Source organism: Pleuronectes platessa, chromosome 12 (assembly GCF_947347685.1).
Source record: "Pleuronectes platessa chromosome 12, fPlePla1.1, whole genome shotgun sequence".
NCBI lineage: Eukaryota > Metazoa > Chordata > Actinopteri > Pleuronectiformes > Pleuronectidae > Pleuronectes > Pleuronectes platessa.
The window spans coordinates 10,037,589-10,050,642 of record NC_070637.1 but is presented as its reverse complement, the minus strand read 5'-3'; the positions used below and the strand labels follow the sequence as shown (position 1 = coordinate 10,050,642).

The window sequence follows — 13,054 nt, the reverse complement described above, 5'->3', positions numbered from 1 at the left end:
GAGGAAGAAGATTATCTCGACCTGGTCCTGGTGCTGCTTTGTGTGTGTTCCCTTAACTGAACAAGTAAACAGAAGTGAAGATTGGTGCAGATGAGTGTTGGGAATGTGTGCCAGCCATCTTGAAGCTGTGCCAAAAACAGTGACCCTTTCCATTAAAAAGCATCTGCCATTCATCACATTCAAAAATCAATTCATTATGTTTAACAAGCAATAAGCAGTCCAAGTATGCTTGATGTCATTTATTAAATGTATTAATTCCATTTAAGGGATATTTCAAACACTGACTATTTGGCACACTCTATGTTTTGTATTCTGGCAAAGATTCAGGCCCAGGATAGATAATATCAGGTTTCAGTAAATGCTCAAATATAACACATAACCAGAGTGTCTTATCTTATCTGCTTTTTACTAGTTTTCAATGTAAAATAACTTGGATCTCGGTACATCCTTGTGTATTTGTGGAACATATAAATGAAACTAGAAAGTTCTTTCAGAGCTCATACCTCTGCCAAGGCTAATGTTCTATCTTGCGTATCAAAGCCAAGTTTCCCACTAATTATCCAGACTGTGGTGGCCCGCCATATTCTATACTGTCCTGCCCCAGTTAAATGATGAACAATTTTTTCATTAAACCCTTCATAATAAAGTAAGAGATTTCTAACTTGTTGTTTTGCTCCTTTGCTGCATGGTATAGCTGTGTGCAGCACTATTTGCCGCTTGCTTGCTCTTAATACAGACCATAAGGTTGTTACCATCCACTTGTCTTAGCCTACGATTAAATAATGCGCTGCAGAGAAAGTGAAACAAAATTTGTGGATCCGCCAACAATTAATGGATTCTTCCCTGACCCACACCACATCCTTCACAAAGTTTTATGGTAATCCAGTCCAGTAGTTTTTGCATACTCCTGCTAACTAACAGACAAACAACACCAATATGAACTCCTAGGCGGAAGTTAAAACTGTTTTTCCAAGTTGCTTTGAATGTATTGATCTTGTTTTCCTATTTGCACCCAAAAGCAACTTCTAAATAACTACATGGCATTTTCAAACAGATTTCTGTTTTTGAAAGTCTCTATTACTACTACTACTTCTTATCTGCAATCTCGTCTCAGCCTGTGCATGTTTACTGTTTCTAAGCAAAAATCTTCCACTTAAAGTAGACGAGTGTCTTGTCTTCATCCCTGACCATTTTGACATGATCCAATTTACCTGGTCCATGTCCACAATCACACAGACTCACATAAACCCACACACTGTGTATTTGTGTGTGTGTGTGTGTGTGTGTTTGCATAAACAGAGAGGGGCTGAGCAGAGGCGGTCTCTGTGGGAGCGAGAGACGATTAGAGGCTCTTTGTTTACATCTCAGCGCACACAGACCTGAGTTGACCCAACGGCAGTAGAACAATCAGAAGAACAATCAGAAGAAGAGATAAAAAGGAGGTCAGACAGTGCAGAGTAAACATATACGCTCACTGTCTCATCGTGTCCAACAGTCGGCCTCACAATGCACTGTGGGAAATGCCCACACTCACTAATGCTCAGTCAGTGCCCCAGGTACACAGATTTAAGGAGAATACAGCCTTGATAAAACATGCACGCCAGAGTCTGCAGGAGTCTAACTTCTGGCATGAGCGCTACTTCAGAAGAGACCGTGTATGCTCGGTCTGCATTTTGATCTATATAAAACTCCTTTCAACTGCTTCTCCTTTGGGTAGAGCGGACCAGACAGGAATCTCTGCTAAAAGGAAGCTGCTTCATACCAGGATAAGACTTAGATGCTTCGCAAACAACCGAGGAAAACTGCACAGCTTTGGACAAATATAAGACAGACAACAGCTGTTATACAAGAGGCTGAAGGGATAAGTCATGAGCCACAATGTCGGATATTTGCTCCAGTGGCTGCAGCGCTAACCTGACTCGATCACTGCCCTCCAACAGCCATCCCGCCACACCTCATCTGTCAACAGTTATGCCCTCATGCATAAAATTAAACAAAGGATAGCGGTTTGCTTTGCCGTGGACTTTGTGTTTTGGGCTGGTGGTTATTTCTAGCTGTTGTCTTATCTTGGAGGCAGCTTACATGAACACGAGTCTGTTTTCCTACACCAGTGCACCCCTGAGTGTGCTCCTCTTTGTGCGAGCGGTAGCTCCATCTGGAATGTGCTTGCTACAGCTGAGTCTTAAGCATGGAGGTCACCTGTGATCAAACTCCTGGTTCACTTGGTTCAGGGAGTAGCGAGTATTTACCCAGCAGAAACTGCAAAGTGGTGAATTCTTTTTTTTCATTTCCTACACACAATTCAAATCTCATAATATCGACCACATGCTTTGTTACAGACAAAGAAAAATGAGTCTGCCAGAAAAGAAAGTGGATTGAAACACAATGATTGTGTATGGACGCCAGTGAGCAACAAGGAGAGGGAGTCAAGGAAAATCCAATTATGTGTATACTGATCCATGCAACATGACTGTACATATTTCTCATGGCTCTGGAAACATCAATCGAGGCTTTCAAAGTAATTGATTGTATTGTGGAGCATCACAGCATGGCACAAGGCTGTGTATGTAAATAAATTAATGCAGCATTTATGCTACTAAAACAATCACCTAGTTGTGTTTTCTATGTGCACATTAAACAAACATGATAACTTCCTTAAGTGCTTTAGGAGACCTGGAAATTATCACTTTGTTATAGCTGAGTCGAAGCATCACTCGACACTAATTTTCTTGTGAAAACATAAAATACGTCTAATGCATTAGCTGTGACACTGGAACGACAAGATTAACACAATCACTTACAGCAATCCATCAAGTGGGATCTTCACCACAGTCATAACGCTGATGTAAGCCTCACATAACCACACTGACAAGGTGTGGAGTTGAGCAAAGAGGTTCAGTCGTGTTCTGAATAGAAAAGAGCCCCTGTTCTTAAGTCGGACTGAGCCTCAAATAAAACAGCTCAACAGAGGTGGTGCTGGCTGTATCAAGTGTAGGAGAGAGAGGCAGACCGCCTCCTGGCTCCAGTGAAAATGGGAGTATCCTGCCCTGTTGCTCTGCCAGCTGGCTACCTGCCCAGCGCCTGCCAGGCAGCACACTGCTATTGTCCTTTCGTTGTTTCAGGGTGATCTGAGAATTAAAATAGACAGGACAACAGATTTTTCCCTGTTTGTTCACACGAGAACAAAGAACAAGCTCCGCCGATAGAGACCCGTGATACACCGAGTTAAAAGCTATAAGTAATGTTGTAAACTTGGCTACGAATTAAGTGGCGAGTCCCCATTCATATACAAAATTAATGAATACTGACTAATTTGACTAATGGAATATCGTGTTAATAGAAATGTGACTTGCAGTGCTATCATGGAGCACTTAGCTGAATGTCAGTTACCATTATGTTAGAACCAGCATTGGTATCACTCCCCAGATACACGTGCTTAGTTTTAGATGTCGCTCCCAGAGTCTATTCAGGTTTCTCACTCAGACTGAGGCTCCTGAATGTTCCCAACAGAAGGAGACCATGTTTGTTCTTGGCTGCTCCAGCGGAGCCCCGTGAACATAGAGCACTGTGCTGTGGCACCTCTCCAAAGGGGACCATCTGTCCCCCCCGTTCCAAAACTGAGCCTAGCTGAACCGGTCCTCGGTGCTATCGGGGAGACAGAGAGTGCAAGGAACGTTGAAGTGGCCCAGCAGGCGTCCAGAATAAAACCACAACCTATTTCCATCAGCACACACACCCCCCTTCGCTGCTTCCCAGCCGCCTGCTGCTTACCTCTGTACCAGCGGCAGCCTGTCAGCAGAGTGCCCGCTCTCAGGGAAAAAGAAAAGAAAGAAAACAAGCAGGAGAGAACTGGTAAGAAGTGCGTTCTCATCTCTCAAAGTGTGAAAGGAGCTGTGAGGGTTTCAGATCCAGAGCTCTGAAAACGGCTATGCTTCTGCTCCTCTGCTGTGGGCAGTCACAGTCCACACTGTCAGATTATCACTGAGAAACACTGCAGCAGAGCAGCGAAGTAGGTAAACTGTGAGTCACTGTTAGGACTGAGAACCAACATTCACACACGTCATTCAGGGAGAACAATTTATACTCGCAATCCGTCGAGGCCATGGACCGTCTCTCCCTCCTCTTGCTCTCTCTCTTCCTAGGTGCTCTTTTTCTTTTCAAATATAAATGTTCACACTTGGCCTGGTTTTACTGACAGAAATCGGGCATACCAGAGACAATTTGGACTTCTAGACAACAGCTGGATCTCGGCAGCTGACACAGAATAAGGTTTAGTCAAGCGGAGGATGCAAGGGGAAGATAACAGTGAGGAGGACAGAAGTGAACGCAGCTACCCATGAGTCACACATTTATTCACCTTGGAAGAACTTTCTGTTCTGTGTCTGCCAGAAAGAAACATGCAAGAATGCCTCCTCTGATACAGACCACAGGCTAGACTACTCATACATACCATTGTCAGCAAAACAAGCCTTTCCTCACTTTATAATTGGCTCATTCTGCTCACAAATACAAATAAACCTGAGGTCTATATGTATTATTAAACATTTTAGCTTTTTCCTCACAAATCATTCCACAGAAGACCAACAGTAGACACTAAAAGTTGCCACGCTTACCTGTTTAAGAAACTTCTTTCATCAGAGCCATAAATCCAACGAGCAGAGGACACAAAGCCCTGTGAGCCACTGTGGAAATGAGCCCAATGTGGAGACGCTATCCAAGTGCATTAAATCCATCAGCCACTTGTTGAGTACAAGCCACCCATAAACACACAAGGGAGAGAGAAATCCACCACAGGTCTCAGCAGAAAGGCAGGAAAATAAACAACAATGCCGCAGCTCTTCCTTTTGGCACCGTTATCCAGCAACTAGTTTGAAAAGAAACTGGAGAAAAGAGTAAAAATAAGGACGAGCCCGCCAGCCACCGGGGAGTCAATTTAGTAAAATGCATACAGCTGCCCCTTAATGCACACAAGCCTCTCCCTCCCCCTGCGACAAAGCCACCAACAGCTGAATGAGACTGCAGCATTAGCATATGTAAGGGAAAGTAGGTGGCTGTGCTGGGTGGCGGGGGGAGAGAGACTGCTTGGAGTTGGTGGCTGGGGGGAGGGGGTGGACCATGACATTCAGAGCTTCTCTGGCTGACAGGAAGAACAAGAAAAGAGAGGAAGGGGGAGAAGCTATTGTTGCAGGGAAAAGATGCCCAGGTCAAGCCTGTGACCTTCTAAGTTCCTTGCGATGGCTGACATTTGGAGCAGCGGGAGATAAAGAATCCACTTATCTGTTCGCTGTTCGAGGAACCACAGCCTGGTACAAAAGGTCTGTCTGACAAATATAGCAAGCATGACCCCCTCATGGGTGTTCCAAATTGTAGAAATTATGTCCCTGTTAACTTATAAAGCAGGTTTGTTTGCTACATAAATACGGTGAAATACCCAAATGCACACAGCCTATATTCAGAAACCTAGCCTGAAAAACATTGAAAACATTTACTTTGAGATGCCATGAATATACTGTCACCAACTTCAGGCACAGTTCCAATGCAGTCGACCCACACTCAACACACAAGAATTTTGTTTCTCTGTGTTTACTTGAAGTCTGGCACTGTATCGGGTCTGGCAGCTGAGGAGAGTGAGCTGAAGACAGGGGTGGTGGGCTCCACCATTCCTGCCTGGAACCTGGACATTGTAACAACCCATCGACCCGATGTTGCCAGATGATGATCTAGGTGTTTGCAGCAGAACCAGACGTGGCCGTGCGTCACTCCAATCAGAAGAGAGGCTCAGAGACAGACGCAAAAACACCCTGTTCATCCTAGAGCTCCAGAGATAAGCGTGAGAACCGAGATGTAAAACTACATTGAGGAGGTTTTTGGTGCCTAAAATATATTTTCTTATGGATATCAAAACTAGATGTTCCTAGACTGGTAATCCCCTTAATCCACATGCCATATGCTAAATCTGCGTGTGTTTTACCTTCAGCAGAGGCAGGAACAACAGACAGGAGGAAGGGAGGGAGGGGAGAGGCTGTGATAGTCCTCAGAGGGAGGACTTCTTCTCAGCAGGGCGCTACTCTCCAGTGCTTCACGGCAAACAGCTGTGAGTTCAAAAGCCCTCGTACACACAAGCCAATGAAGCTGCACCAACACAGACTGAATCATGTTCTTGCTCATGTCCTCTTATGAAACACAGCAAATAATAAGCCTTTTAAATATGCTTTACTTAGCTGAAATGACTGGATATTTACAAAATCAATCCAAAGCCCGACCAAAACCGATGCTGATACAGATATTATGAAATAAAACATTTCTGATTCAACAAATCAGCTGATATGTATTTGTCAGATAAAAAAAAAGTATTTGAGGCTCGAACTTTTACAGGTTAACCATAAACGTTATTTAAGATAACTGTGAAACGAAAACACAAGTACGACAAAATAAATATCTTTTCAGCATTGTTTATTTGTAATTTATTTATGTGCTTATCAGCAAACACACACAGATAGCGGTATCTCTGTAAAAGGCTCATATCGGCCGCTGTTATTGGCCAGCCAACTTGGGGGTTTCTGTTTTAATTCTCAACTATTTAGCTAGTTTTAGTGTTTTTTTTGGATAACATCTACAGAGTAGTCCTTTCCTCTAATGCTAGCAGAGTTCAGCTGCCCGTAAACTGTCGTCTTTGTGATGTTAAAATGTCGTGTTGTTACAGAAGGCATCAAGCAAACTTCAGCTGCCATTGTGAGTGTGTTTGATTAGCTGCTGTTTGTTGATACTAGTTGTTTGGGGGTCAGCATAGTGTGTCATGGCTCAAACTGCAGTCAGTGAAGCAGAATGTGACTTTGTAGGTTTATGGTTGAAATCTGTTAACTGTGGGGAGACTGACAAAAAGCTGATCCGTAAACCATTGAGGAGCATTTGAGCAGGATGTGTTTGACCCTAAAAATAAACATCACTGTTTAATTACCAGGTATGTGTTAAGTATAGTATTTCTGAGGAAGCTAGTCTTTGCCGGACACATAAAAGCTAAATAAAGAACAACTCTGTGGGGTAATTGAGTTCTGATGATATATTTTTTCCTCTTGCACAGTGCAACATAATTGAGTTTCAGGGACCTTAATTGGGAAAAACACAACATTGTCATTTTAAACACTTCCTGATGGCTGCTTTGCTCCGTTTATGGTTCGAGGTAGGAGCATGTTAATAGCAGGAAATGACAGACTTTAATCAAGCTCAATGAATGGCAGCAAGTGCAGGTCTTTGTGGCGCGGTCGCCTTTGATCCAGCCTGCGCTCGCAGGTTCTCAGCTTTGATTTGAGCTGAGGGGAAGGAAAGGAGTTTTATTTGAAGAGTGGGAAGCCCCAGGAGGTAACACTTAGCAGTTCTTGTCACTGCATCTCAGCAAACAGACAAAGTATTCATCAGCCTACACACATGTGCAGCAGGGCCTGCAGAGAAACACGCTGTCCCACAAACACTGCTCATTTGCACATGGACGACCGGGCCCGATGGGTAATTTACATACCAAGGCTAGTCATTACACAAACAGTTAGATGCAAAGACGACCTACATTCGCTAAAAAAGAAAAACATCTTTCACCGCTCATGGAGTTTGAGCTCATTTAAGGAAATTAACTTAACTTTTTGGGCTCAGCCAAAGTTCATATAACTCTATATGATAAAAGAGACGGAAATCTAACCAAAACATTGCCCTTTTAGTGGCAGGCTGTTTATCTTGAGACACTTGAGATGTAGTTTGTTTTATTCACAGAGGAATTCATATAGAAGATGGACATGTTTGGCAGGACACAAAGTTCCTGTTGGGTAAGAGTTTCCAAGTTTCCATTGGTTTCCCTTTCACGACAAGGCATTTTTAACTTATCCAATACATATAAAAAATGTCTACTTTTGCTTTTGAGAGAGGTTAGGCTTTGTACTTGAGTTTGTTAGTGCAATTAGCAGTGCAATTCATGTTTTTAAGTTTAGTAAGACAGTTTGGAGATAAGGTTAGAAAGAGAGATTTTCAGCCTGCTCTATGCTGAGATAGGGGTCTCCAGCCTGTAGCTTCTGCTTTAGCAGACTTGTAAGAGTATTATCGTCTCATCTGAAAACGAATGATAAATAACGTTGAACAATTTGGTCTAAAAGAGGATTCAATGTCAAAACCCAGAGTAATAATTTACCTATGTAGAGTTACTAGTCCGATCAAACCAAACTATGTACAAATGAGATCTCTATCTTGATGTGTTTTGAGGAATCCTTACTCTGTGGTGAAGTCTATTATCTCGAAACAAAACCACCTCTTGTCATTCTGCGGTCAACCTGACAACTACACTCAGTATGGTAGTGTGGAAGTCATTCAGCCTTGCTGCGTAATTACGGCACCAAACAAGTTAGAACAACCTAATGTGGTGAGGAACAAAGGCTTTTTGTGTGATTGCTTCCACCAGGGGACATTTAATAATCCGGAGAGAACGAAAGGCACCTGTATCCGCTTAGTTTGAGCCCCTCTCTCAGGAGGGTGTGACGAGAGCCATACAGGCATGTGATAAAATTGAAGTCCAGTATTTTTAGCCCTGCTGATAACAGCATGCTGTGGCAAGACAAGTTTCTCCTTAGTTATGCAGAGTGGGAGAGGAGTTGTTTAGGGAAATGGCCTGTTCCTCCTGCAGAGAGGAAGGGAGGAACAGCAGCTGGTATGCAACAAGCAGACACAGCATCTCTGAATGTCAGCCTCCCCTCCCGCCCCCCTCCTCTTCTCCCTCCACACCTTCTTCCCGCCTCTCAGTATCTGTTGTCTGGATTCATCAGCGGGCAGGAGGCTGCCCTGCCTCCACTGTCCTCCCATGCCACTCCATCTCTACCTCAGAGGCAGAGTGTGCGGGAGAAGGGGGTAGTGGGCACATGAGGTGAGGGGGTGGAGAGTAAACAGGGGCTTCACATCCCTCATGTTGTTGCTAGGCAACATTTTCTGCCTATGACAGCCCTGAGTGACAGCAGACCTCCCTTCAGAACAAAGACAGAAAGTTGAGGGAGGGAAAGGCGAGAGAGCAGGGAGCAGCACAGAGATGAGCGGTGATTGGGTGAACAGTGAGGGCAGACGCATTTTTGTTTCCTTTCCAGCTATACAAAGTACTGATCAAACTTGATCAAATTAACCAAGGTATTTCCAAAGCCGCCATTTTCAATCTCCTCACCTATATTTGTCTCAAGATAAATCGGAGGGGTCATGAGATAAATAACCTGAGCATAAAACATGTACCATTACCATCTTCACTACTCTTGGGTGGACAGTGGATATTGCATACTTTTAAGGGATTGCAATTCAAAATGATGAGAGCTACAGTTTAAAAACAGGGCTTTTGAAAAGAGTCTGTCCTAGTTGTAACCAACTTTATCAGAAATCTTCAATTTCCGTTGCTGGAATCACACTAAAAATCAGACAAATGTTTACATTTTTTAACACTAAAACATCCTGCAGTTCTGTGCAGATCCCAGCCTTATTTTGCACATTCTCTTTCATTACCTATGAACATATGATTAGGATCTTTACCAAACTCCTGAGGCAGAGTACCAGAATTATCACCACAACCTCCAAACTATACTTTGGCAAAAGTTGGCAGACACCAGCCAAATCCAGCTCAGCACATTTAAGTGCAGCAGAGATCACATGTTTCATCTATAGGGCACATAATGAGGGTTTGTGACGATTACACAAGCTAAAATTAGCATGGGAATAATAATCACTGGCCGGAGCACTGGTTTTCATTTGAAGTTTGGCAGGGGAGAGAGTTCCACATGCCAGATCAGGGGTGATGCTCTATGGATGTGAGCAGGCAGTCAGGAAGCAAAGTAAAGAAACTGGAAACCATGTTGCTGACACCAGCATCGGAAAAGTTGCCAGTGTTTTTGGGAGTGAGGATACCAGAAGCTTGCATCATGGTTGGCTAGTAAACAGGAGAACAACATTATGAGCACACAAGAAAAGTAACAAATGCTACATCCAGATACGTATCAACCTGTTGACATGCGGACTTCCAGAGAGGTTCCAGTGAAACAACTTCCTCCTGTAATAATGAAATTCTCCAAAGGGAACAGTCCGATTAAGTGAAAATTCTTCTTATTCTCCACAGGCTGTGACGGAGCTCAGACAGAAAAGGCTCTGGAAGAATTCCTGAGAACTAGGCGGCCCTGGCTTGTCATGCAGCTGGCATCTCTTTTATGGAGTCACTTTCAAAGCTACAAGTGGCATTAAAAACATCTGTTCCCAGCGCAGCCACCCACATGAGAGATGTCCTGGTCCTGGCAGGATGGCCTACAGATGTACGTTACAACCGACATGCAAATGAACATGTAAAACCCCAGACAGCCACAACGTGACAGCTAAGACAACAATATGCCAAAGAGTCCTGTAGGGGAAAGGGGTGGAGAAAAGAAAAGACAAACAGAGGGGAAAGTTAGGGAAATATAAAGAAATATAGGAGGAAGAGAAACTGAATAACTAGATAACATCTTTCCATACTTGGTTTCTAATCAAATTTTGATTTCCAATGGCTGTTATCATCAGTCAAAACAAAGTAACATGTGACAAAGTGCAGAGAGATAGAAACATGTAAACAAACTACAACTTGTAGGGTTGTTTGTTCCTTTTAGAGAGAATATATCATCTAGTTTGGTCGATACCATCTCGATTACAAATTCAACAAACCTCACCACATCAGTGAGAGCCATCTTGGCGCTCTTCTGTCAGTCAGTCCGGCCCATTCCAGATATATGATTGTGACCTGACCAGCTTTAGGATGTATGGAAATCAATGGCAGAGAACCATCTGCAGAAGTGAATAAACATGGGGTTTCCAGGCTTAAGTTTCTCCATATTAAAAAGGACAGTGGTACATTACATCTGAGGCGAAACGTCGATTTGACCTCCATGTTGTTTAAAGCAGCAGTGAAAGATCCTGGTAGAGCCTGATGAAGAAGTGGCACCATCACAGCAATATTGACGCTACTGTGTCCACTGTGTTTGAGATGCTTAAATGCGCACTCTGCTAGTGCTCAGAGCTGTGCAAAACACTGTGCATCATTAAGTGGAAGTGTGCTTGAGTACTGTCCACGGCCTTGTAAAGAGACTGCAAGTGGGGGGAGAGTGGATAGAGCGAGGCGATGGGAAATGGTCTTCAGAGTTATTTCCATTCCCTCAGCCTGTTTATGGAAACATTATGGGAGCAAGGTTCAGTTCTCACGGAGCAGGAAAAGGTTCGGGAAGCAAGTAAAGAGTGAGAGACAGGAGAGAGTGAAGGAGGGAGTGAGAGAAAAGGGAGGAGGGACTGTAAGAAATGCTGCTTTTAGCTGTTTTCACTGGAAAAGACCTCGCTCTGTGTGTGTCCTTCATTGTGTGGTTGGGCCTATGGCAAAGGCCACAAAAGCCTCCATTTATCTATCCTGAGCATCTAGCCTTATTGAGAAAATGCCCTGAAAGGCTGGCCAGTCATCACATGTGCCAGAGCGACACAGCTTTTCCCTTGTTAACACTTTAGTCCCGCACCCAGAGCGCACCCAGCACAATCTCTACGGGAGTGAGGGATTACTCCTGCCGACAAATGGGGAAAAGGAGGTAGTACATCTGTTCTATATATTTGCATTTCTTTGGTTGAGATCACAATACACCACTTGACTCGATGGAAAGCGAACATTCTCAGTCAGGCGTGAGAAACCCACCCCATCAATGAGGCCTTTTTTTCCACCCTTTGGTTCCTTTAACCAGGGTAACAGCACATCACAAGGAGCAGCTTGCACCAAACACAATCTGTCAACTCCGAGGCAGACAGGGCTGGTTTATTCATGATTCGCTCTCATCAGTTTCTATTTACTCAGGGTTCGTGGTGGCGGAAAGGCGACCAAGTGCAATTTTTAGGACATCGCAATGTGCGCTATTCAGCAATCTGCAGCTCTAATTGCAGAGTGAGAGGAATTTCCTCCATCTCTAGCACTGAGGCACAACAGCTGCAGCTGGCATGGCATGCAGTGGGTGTGTTTAAGGGAGGTGTGGTGGCTAAAAGGGTGTCAAAGACTAACCACCCACTGAGAGCCATCGGCACACGTTCAGCTACGTATAAAACACACGTAAATGCACGCGCTGTTGCATGCACAGAAGCCCTCGCATTAACAAGTACAAAGTATGTTTTTGTCTCTATGTGCAGATTAATAGCGGTAATGATTTACCGAAGCATCAGGGGAACCCTCTAAATGTGCTTCCCTTTCTACTGCCAGTCAACAAATCCTCGATCTTACTGATTTAGAGAGGAGTCAGCTGCCATCAACAAAAAAGACCTCACATCCCATTCCTCCAGTCAACTGGTCTTCATCATCTCCTGGTAAATTTCTGTTCATACTGTACATGATACATAAAAGTGTTGTGAGGAAGAGGAGACGAGAGAATAATCATCTTTTCTGCCTTCGCATCTTCTCTCCATTCTTGGACCCACCTCACTACACCCCACTAACATACCATCCCCCCTTCCTGAATACTAAATGAGAAAAAGCGTCCATGGAGATGAGTGCGGATGAGTTCATTCATTCCACCAGGAGCCAAGTGCACTAATCTGACCTGACGCGAGGGCCCCCAGTGATCAAGTGACCTTTGACCTTCAGTACTGATCGACGCCAACGATCTGATGAGATGCTCTTATGACGGGGGGTAGGGAGCGTACAACGGCTGGGACGAAAGCTAAACATCCCGTACAGTTGTGTTACATATTGCAGCATTTCCTCCAGAGAGACACATGGAAGTCCTCTGGCATTAATATTTATGCAATTCAGAATGGCATGAAAAGAGCTGGAGTTAGATTCTTTAATGTGCTGCCACCGCACTCAAGCTGAGTGCGCAGGAAGGTGTCTGTCCTTAATCAGAGAGCTGGCCAGACTTTACCACCACATCCCAAATAAGCTCACATTTCCTTATTCCTCACTTCCTTATCTCGTAACTGCAGCAGGCTCGGAAGAATGTCACGAAGACGGCAGCGTTCGGAGAGAACACCAGGCGCTGGCAGCTGAACAACATGCATA

The 13,054-nt window shown here is 44.1% G+C and overlaps 1 protein-coding gene across 4 annotated transcripts in view; it reads right to left on the bottom strand.

Annotated features, from left to right (window-relative positions):
- The window catches only part of LOC128453574 (signal-induced proliferation-associated 1-like protein 2), an 81,078-nt gene that overhangs the window by 58,943 nt on the left and 9,081 nt on the right, over nucleotides 1-13,054 (bottom strand). For 2 of the 4 annotated variants that reach the window (XM_053436546.1, XM_053436549.1), the window contains exon 1: nucleotides 2,802-2,975. The exons of 1 other annotated variant lie outside the window; for it this stretch is intronic. The gene's annotated coding sequence lies outside the window, so the exon portion shown is untranslated. Of the gene's footprint in view, nucleotides 1-2,801; nucleotides 2,976-4,613; nucleotides 5,039-13,054 lie in introns of those variants that run through there. One more of the 4 variants, XM_053436548.1, reaches the window with a different exon arrangement.